Source organism: Ovis aries, chromosome 2, assembly GCF_016772045.2.
Source record: "Ovis aries strain OAR_USU_Benz2616 breed Rambouillet chromosome 2, ARS-UI_Ramb_v3.0, whole genome shotgun sequence".
Taxonomy (NCBI): Eukaryota; Metazoa; Chordata; class Mammalia; order Artiodactyla; family Bovidae; genus Ovis; species Ovis aries.
The window spans coordinates 118,595,066-118,612,967 of NC_056055.1; the positions used below are offsets into that span (position 1 = coordinate 118,595,066).

A 17,902-nucleotide genomic window follows, 5' to 3' on the forward strand; every position below is an offset into this window, starting at 1 on the left:
CCACCTGGCAATACAAGAGACACGAGGGATGTGGGTTTGATCCCTGGGTTGGGAAGATCCCCTGGAGTAGAAAATGACGCCCCACTCTAGTATTTCCACCTGGGAAATTCCATGGGCAGAAGAGCCTGGTGTGTTACAGTCCGTGGGGCTTCGAAGACTTGGACATGACTGAGTGAGCGCCATGGAGACTGTCTGTAGGGCGTTTAGCACAACGCTTGTATGCAGCAATGGGGATAAAGGCGTACTGAATGAATAAACATCACGGGAGCACCCAGAGAAGACTCCCTAAAAGGAGAACATTTATCCTTTAAGCAAAGGGCATTACAGTGACAAGGAGCTTGTTCCACTGCTGGGCAACTCTAATTACAGTGTAACTCAAACTATATGGCTTGACTCACACTAGTGTTATTGACATGGATTAGCCCCTCCCCCCTACAGTCCCCTGCTACGCCTAAGAATTTTGAGACTCTCTGAGGGTCTCCCCCGTCATGTGTTTCTGCAAACAGTCCCTTTAGTCCTCCCATTCTGGCTATATCACTGTCTCTGATATAACCGGCTATAGTGAGATGATCTTTCCTGGGTAAAGTCCTTAGCTGGTGCCCAAGGCTGGCCACTAGGGCCACGGCCCCAGAACAGGAGTCTCCCCGCTCCTTCATACCACTTTGCTCCAAGTGTAGTTGTGGACTTTTCTCCATAATTCTTCCCAGGACATCAGAAGTCAAAATAAATGAGGTGCTTATGAAATCTTAGGAAGTTCAAGGACAATGAATGGAAATGGGGAACACAGAGTCGATCCTGGGGTATAGGCTCCATCACCCCCGGAGGAAGCGTGTCATTCCTGGTGGCCCACGTGCTCCGGGGAGCACCTCAGGGCCTCAGGAGGTGCCCTTCCTGGGAGACGTCCTCAGGCTGACTCCAGATCCCAGACTTCTAATTTCCTGCCCCACTGCTGACCTCTTCTGAGGACAGCTGGCTGTGAGCAGTTCCAGTCCCTTCGGGGGAAACCCCACCCGCATCCTCACACGGTGACTCATCACCAGTGCATTTCCCCAAAGCTGCACCATTCAGTCTTGCCTCTTGCCACTGTGCTGGTAACGAAAATAGTAGCTACCGCATCTGGCGTATCAAGCAATCCTCGTTCACAGGGGAGTCAAATATGAAATGATTTTATTTTTCTACAGCCACTGCCTTCAGCCCTGCAACGTTCATAGACGCCTTGCTGTGCCATCCCCACCAGATCTTAGGGTTCCCGTCACTTTCAGAAAGAAAAAGCCCAGTCCAGTCTAATGGGATTGAAAACTTCAATCTTGCAATCTTACAATGACCGTATCCTTTTCCCCAGCCCTAGACAGTACCCCCGCCAGAGAAGCTTAGCACACAGAGGTGTTTACCAGCTCCTGGGCCTCCTCCTCTCTGTGAGGAGACAAGGAAGAGGGGCAGGAGAGACAAGTGTTTCTTGCTGCTGGCCGCCCTCTCTGTGGCAGACATCCAGATCTGACTCCCTTGCTGCTGCTTACATGAATTTTCCAGAGGCCTCACAGAAGGCCTCCCACTTCACCATCTTCACCATCTGCTCCTGCCCTTGGTGATTCACCCAGTGTTTCTTGTTACTGGGTCCACTTTCCTGGAAGCCAGTTCTCTTCGGTGGTACACTGGTGAGACAGCCTCAAACCTGGCTGCCTTCCACAGCATCCCTTCAGTCCACAATAAAATCCCATATTCACCACCAAATGCTAAGTGCTGGGCATGGAAGCTACTACCCTTTACCCCTTCTTGCTGCTCCACTTTCTCCCTCCAGTTCTCTGTTCCACTTACTAAACTGGGCAGAGGTAAGCCAGCCCATCTGTGGCATGAGCAGACAGCCGATTGGTGAATGAGCAGGGAGCAGGAAAAGCATCCCATCACTCCCCCCTACCCCCCACCCCTGCCGCAAGGACGCAGACACATCCTCCCAGAAGTCTCTCCTCCTGATTCCTGTCTGCTTACGTGGACTGGAAGCAGGTGGCAGTCTTCACTGGGAAAGCAAAGTTCACTACTTCTTGATAAACCCTGAAAAGGATGTCTGATCCCTAGTTATTTATTATTCATTTTTTGGTCCTTGATACTTTGCTCTCAGTTTTGAATTCCAGTTGTTAATTCTGGAGCAACAGGAAGCCTTTCCATGAACATTCTAGACATTGTATTAAGGCCTTTGTATGTACATATGATCTCATATGAGCCTCAAAACTCTACATTGTTAACTATATTTTATCAGTGAGGAAATAGTAATTTAGAGTTTAAGTACATTTTTCAAGCTCACACAGCTACTGGGGTAGATCCTGAACTTAGACCCAGTGGATCTGATTCTAAAGCCCTGGTTCTTCTTCCTTTAGGCCAGTGGCCCACAATCTTCTGGGAAGATTTCAAACTGAAACACCTGGGCTCACTCCCAGTGTATACTGATTTAATTTGTCTCTGTCCTCAGGCAGAGACGGGGTTGTATAAAGCTCCCCAGGAGAATCTAAGATGCACCCAGGGGAGAACCACTGCTGTGGTGAAGTTCAACTTCTTAGACTCGTCCTGCCCTTACCTGCTTTTGTAAATCACTACAGTGGATCTCAGGCATTCTCTGTTCCAGCCCCCTCTTGAACTGCCCACTATTTTCCAGTTGGAGAGAGATCCTTGTTCTCCATTAAGTTTTAGGGCGTTTGTGATTGGTTTACTCTGAGTGCATGGAATAATCAAGTTCTTCCTGACTTAGGCCACCAGCTTTGTTTACTCTCTCAGACTCGCTCTGGTGATCCTTTCAGGCAACTTTCCCCCACTGCCTCTGCTTCTCTGGAAGAATCTCTCTCAGCGTCCTCATTAGTAATGAAACTAACATGCCTCAAGCCCAGAAAAGGCCAGTCAGCAGTATTCGCACCTCCAGGCTTCCTTTCCACAATCATTCTAGACAGTGCTAATCAATCAGGCCATGGATTTCCCTAAGCACTTGCTCTGACATTCTCCTCATTGAAGCGCCACTCAGTGCAGTTCAGTTCAGCCAGTTCAGTCGCTCAGTCGTGCCCAACTCTTTGTGACCCCATGAACCGCAGCACGCCAGGCCTCCCTGTCCATCACCAACTCCTGGAGTTTACCCAGACCCATGTGCATTGAGTCAGTGATGCCATCCAACCATCTCATCCTCTGTCATCCCCTTCTCCTCCTGCCCTCAATCTTTCCCAGCATCAGGGTCTTTTCAAATGAGTCAACTCTTCACATCAGGGGGCCAAAATATTGGAGTTTCAGCTTCAGCATCAGTCCTTCCAATGAACACCCAGGACTGATCTCCTTTAGGATGGACTGGTTGGATCTCCTTGCAGTCCAAGGGACTCTCAAGCATCAATTCTTCGGCACTCAGCTTTCTTTATAGTCCAACTCTCTCATCCATACATTCAGTGCAGTTAGCCACTACTAAACAGTTGGAACTGCCATTGGAAACAAAGCTGACCAGCCTTAAACTCACAGTGAAAATGGCTCTAATAATATTCAGTGAGGGAAGATGAAGGGCATCATCCTGAAAGTTCAGAGCCTCTTTATTTTTATACCTTCTCTGTAAGGGTGCTCTCAGAACAGAGACGTAACATGTCTTGCGACAACTCAGGTTTAGATGTGATGCAAGCAGTGATAGTCTCCCATCACCCAGGTCATTCGCTAACCTCAATAACACTGATCCTCATAGGACTTGACTGAGGTTTTTGAATGTTGCTTATAGCATAATAGCGGGCTTTTGCTCAGTGTTAAAACTATGGTTTGCCTGTTGTTTTTGACTAAATGTTATGTCCCCCACCAAATTCATATGTTGAACCCCTAACATCCAAGCAATGGAATTTGGAAATGGGGTCTTTGAGAGGTCATTAGGTTTAGATGAGGCCATGAGGGTGAGGCATGCATGATGGGGTTCAGCTCAGTTCAGTTCAGTCACTCACTTGGGTCCAGTTCTTTGCGACCCCATGGACTGCAGCACGCCAGGCCTCCCTGTCCATCACCAACTCCTGGAGTTCACTCAGACTCACTCCCATCGAGTCAGTGATGCCATCCAGCCATCTCATCCTCAGTCGTCCCCTGCTCCTCCAGCCTTCACTCTTTCAGTGCCCTTAAAGGAAGAGAAGGATGGAGCTTGCCCTCTATGCACATGCGAAAGGCCTTGTGAGCACACAGGGAGACAGTTGGAGGTTTGCAACCCAGGAAGTAGGCTTTCAGTGGACACAGAATCTGCTGCCAGCATGATCTTGGGCTGCTAGCTTCTAGAACTGTGAGAAATAAATGTCTGCCCTTTAAGCCCCTCAGTCTGTGGTACTTTGTTATAGCTGCCCAAGCTAACTAAGATGTTTATGCCCAGTTACACAATACTTGAGCATGGGATAAGACCCAAAAGTAAAATTTAACAAATTAAAGGTTGAAGAAAGCTTTTATCCATCCTTTTTCTTCTTTCCATTTCTCCCCATCTTTTTCTAGTTTTATTTTCTTCAACAAAAGAATCAAGATTAAATTATCAATTCTCACTATATTAAGGTTAAGAGGTAAAAAGGGATAGTCTCTATTGAAAGTGAAAGTGAAGTCGCTCAGTCATGTCCGACTCTTTGCAACCCCGAGAACTGTAACCTACCAGGCTCCTCTGTCCATGGGATTCTCCAGGCAAGAATACTGGAGTGGGTTGCCATTTCCTTCTCCAGGGGATCTTCCCAACCCAGGGATTGTACTCGGGTCTCCCGCCTTGCAGGAAAACGCTTTAACCTCTGAGCCACCAGGGAAGCCCCAGTCTCTATTAATGATATATTAAGCTTTAAAAATAAGTGTAAGGAAAAAACTATGAAATTCAAAAGTCATGCCAACATGCAAGCAGTTTCCTTTTAGGCTGGTGGGGTTAGAATTGATTTCTTTCTTCTTTAGTTCCTACTTTTAAAAAATATAATATGGATCTATTATTTAATAATGAAAAAAAATTGATTCCTGTTTTGAAATATCAGAAGTTTAAATTGATAAAATTAGTTATCTTTTAAAAAGAACAAAAAGTGTATTTTTTTAATATGTTCTCTCTTTGCAGGGTTTAATACAAAATATGGCAACCCACTCCAGTACTCCTGCCTGGAAATTCCCATGGACAGAGGAGCCTGGTGGGCTACAGTCCATGGGGTCACGAAGAGTCAGACACGACCGAGTGACTTCACTTTCACTTTTCACTTTCGTGCACTGGAGAAGGAAATGGCAGTCCACTCCAGTGTTCTTTCCTGGAGAATCCCAGGGACAGGGGAGCCTGGTGGGCTGCCGTCTGTGGGGTCGCACAGAGTCGGGCACAACTGAAGTGACTTAGCAGCAGCAGCAGCAGCAGCAATCTCTGTGTGATAGTCAAACAACAGGAATATTGAATTTCAATTTACAAATGATGATTGGATTAGTTTACCAGGGTTTCATTTGAGGATCCTGAAGACACCTCCAAAGAGCTTAAAAAAATAAGTAAATAAAAAGATTTTCTTTTGAAATAGCATGAGTATGAAAGCTGAAGAAGCAACTGTTTCTCCCACAATTTTTTTCTTGACATTACATTAGCTCTGATCTGGTTTAAATCTTTGCTTGGCCAATAGCTGCTATATTTTACCATAGGAAGGTTATGCCTACTCTGGACTTCTATGTCTTCATGGCTAAAATAATCTTGCAAAACTATTGCACAGTGGGAAAATTATATATTTAAAATCTCATATAAAAACATGCCTGAATATAATTCATTACAGTTGAGATTCTGAGATCAAAATCTAAATTTCTTCCAATTTTCTAGCACTGTTCAGTTCACTGATGAAAAATCCTTTTTTAAAAAATTAATTTATTTATTTTAATTGGAGGATAATTATTTTACAATACTGTGGTAGGTTTTGCCATACATCCACACGAATCAGCCATGGGTGCATATGTGTCCCCCCCTCCTGAAATCCCCTCCCTCCTCCCTCCCCACCCCATCCCTCTGGGTCATGAAAAATCCTTTTAGCATGTATTATGCTCGTCTGCTGTATTTCCTCATCATGTTTTTAAGTCATCAGAACTATACTGACACATGTCTCAAAGGAATGTACAAAATTTAGGTTGCAAAAAACACATCATTGAAGGAAATGTCATTTTCACATGAAGTTGGTGAACATATTTTTTCTAGGAAAAAATAGCTCTAGTATGATTAAATCTTTGGTGTAGTAAAGATTGCCTTCTCTCTAGCACTGGATGAAACAAACAAGGAAGCTCATCCCCATTCTGACTCCACCTCTGAAATGCCCTGGAGAATCTCCTTGCCCAATTCTTACCCAATATTGGCAGTTCCTGCCCAAGCTCTCAGTGGCCCTGAGCATTCCCTTTACTCATGACTTACTATACTTCATACATTGGTTTCTCTTGGGCTGTTATTATTATTCTAAAGGTACCTAGGAGGACAGCTGAAGCCAGAAGATGTCTGGGTGGCTAAGACTTCTTGAGGAAAGTGTGGTTGATTGGATAGCTGGAGAGATGCGTGGGTCTCATCTAAGCTGGGTTATAAGTGCTTGGGGATGTGTTTTCCTACATACACTTCTTGTCATTTTCTGTATTTGAAAGGAATAGTATTACATTTAAAAAGCAAAGAAATGTAAAAAAAAATGTCTCTTCTGCCATACTGCAAAAATTATATCCCTATGGAAAGCTTGTGCTATCAAAAATGTTGTTATAAACTTAATTTCCATGTGAGATGGGGTTAGGATCTAGAGAATCTTATGCACAATTCTTATCGCTTTCATTGTTGTTACAAACAAGAAAAAATTGGTGTAAGAGATTAGCAAAAGAAAGAAAGTAGTTAAATGAGCAGCTAGCTACACAAAGCAGGCATGTATTCCTAGTGGTGTGAGCCACAGAATTTTCACTTTTCTTATTTTAGTGCCAGTTCTTGATTGCAATTGTTATAATCAAAGGAAATCTGTGTTACAGAAAACATGTTCCCTAATCAGTCCATTGTCTCTTAAGTAATTAGTGTTAAACAAAACTTGCTCTGAGGAAGAAGTATCTGTACTTAATATCTATGAATGGAAGTATTGTCTGTCCACCTCATTCCAATCTTTTAAAACAGCCAAGCCCATTCACTGAAGCCCTTCAGAATTCCTGTTTTTGACTCTTTGTCCTATTTTGGTTTCATGCCTTCATCCTAGCTTCCCTTCAGGCCCCAAGACTGGTATCCCAATTTTGGACTTAGCATGTCAGAAGCCTCTTCAGGACAGCATTCCCAGGTACCACCACCTGGTCGCAATCATCCTGACCATGGATAGGAAGAGACGCTCTGCTCCTGAGCATGCGAGATCTGCCAGGTTTTGTCCAGTTCTTACCTCCTATGGGGATGGATGCTGTATAGGGGTGATCAATAAGTAAGGTTCTTGAGAGTCCCTTGGACAGCAAGGAGATCAATCCAGTCGATCCTAAAAGAAATCACCCTGAATATTCACTGGAAGGACTGATGCTGAAGCTCCAATACTTTGGCCACCTGATGCAAAGAGTCAACTCATTGAAAAAGACCCTGATGCTGGGGAAATTGAGAGGAGGGGGAGAGAGGGGGCAACAGAGGATGAGATGGTTGGATGGCATCACTGACTCAGTGGACGTGAGTTTGAGCAAACTTCAGGAGATGGTGAAGGACAGGGAAGCCTGGAGTGCTGCAGTTCATGGGGTCACAAAGAGTCAGACACAACTTAGAGACTGAACAGCAGCAAGTGAGGAAAACACTAGCCTCCTCAATTCTTTTCCAGTCTGTTCTGTGGATACTCCCTGATAGGGATGAGCAGAGCAGGACAGGTTCTTATACCTCTGGCGGGTTTGATATAATCTAGTGTAGAAGAAAAGGTTTGCACTAGACCAGAATTTCTTCCCATCTGGTGATTCCATAACCTATTCTTATCAGTGCTTGCAACTACAGAACAGAGTTATTTTGAGCAAGGATTTGTAGTTTACAGCTCAATTCCTTCAGTGTGAACAAGCAGTGCTATTTATAGGGAACTCATTTTATTGCTTTAATTTATGTATCTGAAAGAATCTGCTCTAATTATGGGCAATTTTCAGTAGGAAATGTGCTCTCATGCACCTCAGGAGATTTGTTTGTGGCCTATGGTTTTAAATAGCCCATTTATTCCCCAGTGGGTAGAAAATCGATTTTATGGATCTTTAAACATACATAATAACCATCATGAATAATACAGTTACATATTAAAGTAGCATTAGCACATTATACATTTGCTTTAATGGATTTTCTTTTTTTAATCTACAAACAAGTTGCCTGTGTTTCTACTATGTATGTACTTCCAAGGGTACATACGGACAATTCATTTCCGAGTGTTAGACAAGAGCCCAGTTTTGGGCCCTGGAAGGGGTCCCCTTTCCTGCAACAAATGGCGACTCTGGTGGGGACTCTTCTTCCCTGAGACTGACATCCTGACCACTCGGGGTACTCAGGGGCCAGCTTTCCTGCCAATGGACCAGACTCAGTGGCCGCAACTGGGACCCTTTTGTCCCTGGTCTCCTCCTGATGTGGACAACTGGCCAGAGTGCCCCCCCCCCCCCCCCCGGTAAGGAACAAGAGACTTTATTGACCTCTCTCCCCTTCCCTCTCTTTCCTCTCCTTAATCCTTCCTATCCTTCCCTGTTTTTCTAGTCCCCCGGTCCTGGACGCAGGAATCTGGTCGAAGGGCCCTCAGCCTGAGCTGAGGATTGGAGACTGATCATCTCCTCTTGGCAGAGAACTCGAATTCTGGTTCTGATTTCTGGTAGGGCCGAGTTCCAGTTCTCCCTTCTCTGGAGGCCCAGGGAAAAGTCCCGTAACGCCTGGGTATCTGTAGGTGGTAGGAGACCTAGGTCTGTAAGGCCACCCCTTTTGCCCCCCTCTCCTGCCTCCTCCCCCTTCTTTTTCAACCTGGCTTCCTTTCCTTCCTTGAAATCTTTGATGTTAGTACTTGGATCTGAAGTTCTTTGTCTCTATAGGAGTTTTTCTGAGAGACTGTATTCTTGTATTTAAGGGCTTCCCTGGTGGTGCAGAGGTTAAAGCGTCTGCCTGCAATGTGGGAGGCCTGGGTTCGATCCCTGGGTCGGGAAGATCCCCTGGAGAAGGAAATGGCAACCCACTCCAGTATTCTTGCCTGGAGAATCCCAAGGATGGAGGAGCTTGGTGGGCTACAGTCCATGGGTCGCAAAGAGTCGGACACGACTTCACTTTCACGTTCACTTTCCAAGGGTATTTCTCATGTAACACGATACAAGAAAGAGCTTTGACTCACTCTATGGATTGCTACTGGCTTCCCTGGTGGTTCAGACGGTAAAGCGTCTGCCTACAATGCGGGAGACCCGGGTTCGATCCCTGGGCCGGGAAGATCCTCTGGAGAAGGAAATGGCAACCCACTCCAGCACTCTTGCCTGGAAAATCCCGTGGTCGGAGGAGACACAGGCCTCGAGCAACAGACAAGACCCTCTAAGGCATAAAAATGGCAGGAGTGAATTTCCTCCGACTGCAGATGACCTTACGGAAACACGATCTGTCTAAGCCAAGCTGGCCCTCCCTATCAAGTATTTGATATGTACCTTTCCAACCCAGCTTTCTCACTGACACAGAGTTATAAAAGTTGAATGAGAATAATCATCTCCTCAAACACTGGAAGTGCATTTTTGTTGCTAAGTTTGAGTCCCTAGCTGGCTTCTTTACCCGTCTGCTCCCCCAGCAATACCATATTCACTAACATTTTAGGCCTTGCTTATGTAATTTCCTCTGACTCTAAAGCCTTGTCCACCTGTCAAAACCCTGCTTCACATTGAAGGATATTAAATAACACCACCCCCAGGAAACTTTTTCTGATCAAAATCAACCCTCCTCAATTAAAATCAATACCCCTCCAACCTGTCAAAGCAGTTATTTCATGCTGCATATCATGACTAGTTGCTGACATATCACCTGTTAATTTCTACACTCCTGGACTTCAGACTGTCCCATTTATCTGTGCATGTCCCACAAATTCCACATGTATCCCCTACACAGAAGTTGTGAAGAAGAAGTTGTGGGATTGCTATGTGAGCACAATACTGAGTGGTGGGATAAATACCAAGTGGTGGGGATAAATAGAATATCCCCATCATTATCCCAGTCCTATCAAGGGGAAACTTGGAATCCAAAGAATCTGATCAAAGCTGAGACACCCCTCTTAGACAGATGGTATGTTGGCTCATGTCTTCAGGCCAACTGTTTCCCAGCACACACACAAAAAAACAGCAGGTTCCATTTTTTTTATTTTAAAAGGATAAGAAAATCATAGTAACAAGAGAATTATCCTTTCTTCAGTGTGAGTTTAGTCTATATTGTCTCAGACAAAAAACAATGCTTGCATTGGTGAGGTGTGATTACTTTCTGGCTGACCAGTGGGAAAGGTCAGCTTTTTATTTATTATAGTTTATTGTAGTTCTCATGGTCAGAGACTGACCTGGGATTAGAACAGCTACTTCCACCCTCATTTAGGGGTAGGCCTTTCCCTTCCCTCCAAAGCTGACTGAATCAACATTAGTACCACAAAAGAAAAAGCCTGATGGGGTCAGATTTTCAAGATTCAAAAAGGTTTCTCTGGACAGAGCTTCTCTTCCTCACTGGAAAGAATTTCCCCAGAGAAAGGATGAGGCTGGGGCCTTTAACGGTGGAGGGGAGGATGAAGGGAAGGAAACACAGAAGGACGGACAGAAGACAGTTTCCCTTTGAAGTCCATGCTGGGGAGAGTCTTTGCTCGCATAGGACAGAGGAATGCCTTGGATTCAGCCACAGCTGGTGCGTCTTTCACACTGCCCCCCACCCTGAGATCTGACGCACCATGGACAGCAGCAGCCACACGCTTCTCATGCTTGGACTGAGGCTCTCTCTGTTTGATCAGGCAGGCCAAGGGGTCAGGCGAAGACAGGGCTGGAAGGAATTTTGTCCCCGAGCGGATTGCTGAGAGTGGTTATACTTGAATAGCGGCAGTGATAAGGAGACCCGCTGTCTCCAGAAACAGAGAACATGAGACACAGAGATGGTCACACTGGACTTTTAGGTGACTGTATTGATATATCAGCAGTTCAGTTCACTTGCTCAGTCATGTCCGACTCTTTGCGAGCCCATGGACTGCAAAGCACGCCAGGCCTCCCTGTCCATCCCCAACTCCCGGAGTTCACTCAAACTCATGCCCATCGAGTTGGTGATGCCATCCAACCATCCCATCCTCTGTCGTCCCCTTCTCCTCTTGCCTTCAATCTTTCCCAGCATCAGGGTCTTTTCCAGTGAGTCGGCTCTTTGCATCAGGTGGCCAAAGCATCGGAGTTTAAGGGCATCATACAACCCAGCAGGTGATGAGTAATAGGGATTCTGATGAGGAAAGATTTCTCTTGGTTGGGGGCTTAGGATGGATGAATGGAGATTTAGGGAGCCCTTGGTGAACTCTGCTGAAATAAATCATTTGCATAGAGAGAGAAGGCAAAAACATCTATGTGGAGGCCATCCTTAAGAAAGCATTAAAGGCTATCTGACCTCCCTTTCCCAGCTGGTGAATGCCAGGGTTTTCCTATCCAGCTGAGTTGGATTTGTCAGAGGACCTCATTGGCTGCACCGTATGGAGCTAGATATGAGAGGTACCTTTTGGGAAAAAGTTCAATCCAAAGCCAAGCAGGTGTCCAAATTCACTATCAATCAGATCGAGCCAGGCAGTGAGAAATCTGGTGATGGGACATAGGACAGGTGTGAAGTGCCAGGTAGGAGGGTCCTCTGAGCCAGAGTACAGACTTGGCTTTTTTCTAGTGACCCAGGGGCACTGATACCTGGATAGCAAGGAAACTCCTGATAGTACCCACTGGCCCCTAGACCCCTGCAAATGCTTGCCTAGGGAATTTGGATTTTATGCTATTAGCAATAGAAAACCATGGGAATTGTTTGTAGTGCTGTGTCTTGCTTTTCTTTAGAAGGGCAATGAATGAAGAAAGTACTGTTGAGGGGAATTATTCTGGAAACAATATACAGAATGAGATGGAAGACAGAAAAAAAAAGTAGAGGTTGAAATGGCATGAAATGATAAGGGACTAAACTATAGGATGGCAATCAGACTAGAAAGAAATGAATGTATGTGTGAGAAGATACAAATGAAAAATCAACAGGACTTGGTATTTAGCCAAATATGAAGAACAGAGAAAGGTATGTTTCAGCGATGACAAGTTTTGAATCTAAGTGAAGATGAAAGTGTTGGCACCAATCAGGAGTAAGAATAATTAGCCTTTCCATTGTCTCCCCTCCAAGTTCTCCCTGAGCATATTTTGGTGGAAATAACTCATTTTAGGGAAGCCGATAAGCTAAAAATAATTGTATCAGGTAATTTGAGCAGAGAAAGAGAAAGCATGAAACTCTTTCCTGATTACAAAATTCTTCCAGCTAGATAGGAAGGTAATATAAGCAGAGTCCAATGAAAATATCATGCTGCTGCTAAGCTGCTTCAGTCGTGTCTGACTCTCTGCAACCCCATGCACTGCAGCCCACCAGGCTCCTCCGTCCATGGGATTTTGCAGGCAAGAGCACTGGAGTGGATTGCTATTGCCTTCTCTGAAGATATCATAAACTCAAGCTAATATTCTTTAAATATTGTTCTATAGGTGTTTAGTAGGAATGGGAACAAACTATTATTTATTAGCAAAAGCTGTGGGTTTTTTTATGTTAAAAGAATTGATTACATGACCTGAACGTAACATTTTCACATTTTATAGTTTTAAAATCATTCCTGCCAAATAACATCATTCAGATTTTATTTTGCTGAACCCATTGGAATTTGCTTTATTTATAAAAGCACAGTGTTCCAGTTTCAATCAGCTTTCAGTTATAGAATCTTTAGTCGTTATCTGACACAGGAGACATCCAACACTGTTTTATTTGATTTTTCCACATCATACTCAGAAAATGAAATGTATTCGGCACAAAAAAAATGTTTACATAAACAAGAGAAAGAAACATTCATTTAGGGATTTACTCCTGTAGCCAAAACCAAGCCTGAAACGTTTTGGCCAAAACAGTCCACATTTCTGTAGCTGTTTGTTTGTTTTGGGTCTCTCTCCCTTCAGTTTCCTTCTGCAGTATTTTGAAATAGCACATTTCTTGGGAGTCCTGTGAAGGTTTCAAAATTTAGACAATAAAGCAAACCACTTGTTCTCATAACAGCACCGTGCCGTGCAGTGTTAGGCGTCACAGTTTTAGCTGACTGAGACTTCAGGAGATCGTCAGCTGATCTCATGGTTGATATCCAGTTTATAATTGCATGGTGCAACATGCATTTATGTGTTGCAAGAGTCTCACCAGAGATTGCTGTTTGGTATTTCTACCCAAGAACACCAAAGGAGCAAGACAAGTTATATTTAACCTATTATTCAAGGAGCTACTTAATTAACCACCATGATATTCCCAATTAGGTCCAGTGTGTCCACGTGAATCCCTATTGACTGGAGTCCCAAGATGGTCAACAAGCTGCTGCTGCTGCTGCTAAGTTGCTTCAGTCGTGTCCGACTCTGTGCGACCCCATAGACGGCAGCCCGCCAGGCTCCCCCGTCCCTGGGATTCTCCAGGCAAGAACACTGGAGTGGGTTGCCATTTCCTTCCCCAATGCATGAAAGTGAAAAGTGAAAGTGAAGTCGCTCAGTCATGTCTGACTCTTAGTGACCCTACAGACGGCAGCCCACCAGGCTCCCCCGTCCCTGGGATTCTCCAGGAAAGAACACTGGAGTGGGGTGCCATTGCCTTCTCCAATGCATGAAAGTGAAAAGTGAAAGTGAAGTCGCTCAGTCATGTCCGACTCTTAGCGACCCCATGGACTGCAGCCCACCAGGCTCCTCTGTCCATGGGACTTTCCAGGCAAGGTCAACAAGCTAGCTACCTTTTAAACCAGCTCTGAGTTTCAAATAGTTTCTGTTGTGGGAAATTACATAGGAGTCAATCATTAAACAGTCAACTGGTTTGTTTCAGAGAACTCTGTTACAAAATCACTTAAAAATGTAGCCATTTTGCTACCTACAAGGCCATCAGTCAATGAAGCTGTAGCTTTCTTTCTATTCTATAGCAACGTGCTTAGCTTTACATGGATAATACTAATGTCTTCTCCCCATCTCTAAAAAGCCAGAGTTATCATTCCATGAATCTTTCAATCTGTGATATTAGAAAATCCATAGAATTCAGAGACTAAGAAATTTCCTTTGGAAACCAACGTTCTGGTATGTTAGTTTTCTGGTAACAAAGAACAGCAGACTCAGTGACTTAAAACAGAAATGTACTCACTCACAGTTTTAGAGGCTATTCGTCCCACAGGAGAGTATCAGCAGCGTTGGTTTCCTCTGAGGCTCGTGAGGGGGTGCTGGTGCAGGCCTCTCTCCTTGCCTTGTAGATGGGCATCCGCTCCTGCATCTTCACAGTTTCCTCTCTCCACTGTGTCTGGGTCTAAACTTCCTTTTCTTAGAAGGATAGCAGTCGTAGGAAGGCCCACCTATAAGACCTCACGTTAATTCAATTACCTCTTTCAAGACCCTGCTTTCCTGGTGGCTCAGATGGTAAAGAATCTGCCTGCAATGCAGGCGACCTGGGTTCGATCCCTGAGTCGGGAAGATCTCTGGAGAAGGAAACGGCCACCCACTGCAGTATTCTGGCCTGGAGAATCCCATGGACGGAGGAGACTTGGCAGGTTACAGTCCATGGGGTCGCCAAGGGACCCCGACTGAGGGACTAAGACTCACACTTTCAAGACCCCATCTCCAAATACGGTTACACTCTGAAGTACCAGGGTTGGGGGAGTGGTTAAGACTTCAACGTGTGACATTTTTAGGGAAGCACAATTCTAACACCTGGAGACAAGGTTTTACGGATCTTAACGACCGACAGCCCCTGTCTGAGTCAGTGTAGACACTGGCTCTCAGGCAGTGAGCCCCAAACGCGTCCCCAGATCGCACCAGTACTGCCTGACACGGGTCCCGGGCTTGCTTTCTCCTACTTTCTCCTCTCCTCACAGGGCTGCTGAGAGCGTTCTTCCTGTGGCCAGCCTGGGAGAGCTCCCGAGGCCTTGTACAGGGTGCAGGCTCTGCTCCCATGGCGGCCGGAGCAGCCACAGCTGTGCTCCCCACCACCATTGTCATCTGGGCTCCCGAAGCAGCTGGCCTGGACCCGAAGCCTCAGAGTCTTCTTGACTAACACATTCAGCTCTAGCCTCCAGCCGCTCACCACACAGAGGACCCGAGGGGTGCGGAAGAGACTCCGTTCCGCCCTCCGCAGCCTCCCGCTGCACCTCAGCCCATCAGTCCTACAAAGTGTCCTCTTAGTTTCAGAGCAGGGACTCTGAGGAAGGGAAGCAAGCAACCTCCGGCACAGGAATATATTTGGGGGGTGAGGGCGGGCAGTGCGGGTGGGTGGGTGTGGCATTGCTGTGCAGGCGGGGAGAAGGTGTGTGGTGTGCTTGTATGTATGGACAGTATTGATTATTTTAGCGCAGATGTTGATTTTTCAGTCCCAGCTCTCTGATCACCTGTCTACCAACATTTACAGATGTGTTAATGTTTACGTCTGTAAGGTTTCTTAAAACTCACCATTTAATATTCCATGATTCTCTTCATCTTAACACATTTGTAAATGTTGGTAGACAGGCCAATCATTCGGAGAACTGAAACTGAAAAATCGACTTCTGTGCTAAAGTAATCAATACCGTCTATACACACAAAAACACACACACTTCGGGCTTCCCAGGTGGCAGTGTGGTAAAGAATCTGCAGGAGACACAGGAGACTAGGGTTTGATCCCTGGGTCAGGAGGATACCCTGGAGTAGGAAATGGCAACTTACTCTGGTATTCTTGCCTGGAAAATTCCAAGTTCAGAGGAGCCTGTCGGGCTTACAGTCCAACGGGTCCCAAAGAGCTGGACATGACTAAGTGACCGAGCATGCGTGCACACACACGCACGCAGACACACACACACACACACACACACGCACGCAGACACACACACACATACGCACGCAGACACACACACACGCACGCAGACACACACACACACGCACGCAGACACACACACACATACGCATGCAGACACACACACATATGCACGCAGACACACACACATACGCACGCAGACACACACACACGCACGCACGCAGACACACACACACGCAGACACACACACACATACGCACGCAGACACACACACACATACGCACGCAGACACACACACACACACGCACGCAGACACACACACACACGCAGACACACACACATACGCACACAGACACACACACACACGCACGCAGACACACGCAGACACACACACATGCACGCAGACACACACACACTCAGACACACACACACACACGCACGCAGACACACACACATACGCACGCAGACACACACACACATACGCACTCAGACACACACACACATACGCACGCAGACACACACACAGATACGCACGCACGCAGACACACACACACATACGCACGCAGACACACACACACGCATGCAGACACACACACACACATACACATGCAGACACACACACACATACGCACACAGACACACACACATTATCTTTAGAGTTTATGTGAAAAAACTGGGAGGGAAAAAGAAACATTGTGTCCAAGCTTACATAATAGTTCACCACAGATTATATTTTATAAGTGAGTGCTGACATATTGTCTAATGGTCTCATACTATGAGTTATAACTGTGTAAAGAGTTTCATATGAAAACACTTTGGAGTATTTGCCTGGTATATGACATCCCGCTATAATATCCACCCCCCGCCCCCCACCTAAAGTGGACGAATCTCTACCCTCCTTTCCACAGTGAGTTGGACTGGAGTGGACAACTGACCCAGGCTATGCCAGTCAGAACTCCTTCCCTGGGAATCTGGAACTGAACTTGGCGACAGAAAGCAGCAGTCTGTGTGATCCTAGGCAGCGGTCGCACTCTCCACGGCCAGCACTGTCCAATCCCGTTCCTCCCCACCTCTGGGGTCAGGCCCACCCTCTGTGGGGAAAGACTTAGACATGTCCTGCTCCACTGAAATGGCTGGTCCACATGGCAGATCAGATAGATATCCTTAAATTCTTGAGTCCAGGAGGCCCCCTTCTGCGCCAAGGGGATGTGATGTACTAGCTGCGGTCAGCAGAAGGACCTCTACAGGCGGGAAAGCAGCGGAGGCCAGACCTTTGTGGTCCCTGAAACAAGGACAAGCGTGGGCTCACTCCAGCGGTTACCCATGATCTGCGGGCCTGGCTGGGATCTCCCACGTGGTTCCCAGCCCTGCTGACTAAGGTACTCAGAGCTTCTCCAGGCCAGCTCTGCCTTCATCTATGCGGATCCTGGAAGGTCCTGGTCCCTCGTCCCGGGCTTCACTGACCTGCCTGCCTTCTTCTGGGGGTAAGGGACAGCTACACTCAGGGTCTTATTCCTGCTTCTTTCTACTGTATTATTTTCAGGATATAAGCTCTATACCCTGCTTCCGTCAAGGTCTTTTCTTTCATTTCTCACAATCCCTTTTTTTTTTTCCAACAAAACCGACCGCATTCAAATTAAACCTTTGGCTTCTGTGCATGTCTTCGTGAAGACTCTGGCTTCTTTGCAAGACTTCTGTGAAATACTCAAGGGCAATCGTCTACTGTGGGCAGGTATTCGAGAAATTACCCTGCAGGTGAGGCGCTTTGGCGCCTGGCTGTGCTGACTCTTACGGTGGCCCCGCCGCCACTCTGGGAGCCTGTGGCTGGCCACCACGGATGCCCTCACCCCGTGCTGCTGTGCCAGGCCCGCTTGGTCCAGATCTCCACGCTGCCCACGGCGCCAAGGCCAAGCTCCCTCTGCCCTCTAGGCTCCTGCGGCACCA

General features: G+C 46.3%; 1 long non-coding RNA gene across 1 annotated transcript in view; it reads right to left on the reverse strand.

Annotated features, from left to right (window-relative positions):
- The window catches only part of LOC121818545 (uncharacterized), a 28,465-nt gene extending 13,083 nt beyond the window's left edge, over positions 1–15,382 (reverse strand). Inside the window, exons 1-2 of the long non-coding RNA XR_006058511.2 lie at positions 15,257–15,382; positions 14,328–14,528 (exon numbers count right to left, since the gene is read on the reverse strand). This is a non-coding gene — a long non-coding RNA (uncharacterized LOC121818545). The remainder of the gene's footprint in view (positions 1–14,327; positions 14,529–15,256) is intronic.
- Positions 15,383–17,902: the final 2,520 nt, after the last annotated feature.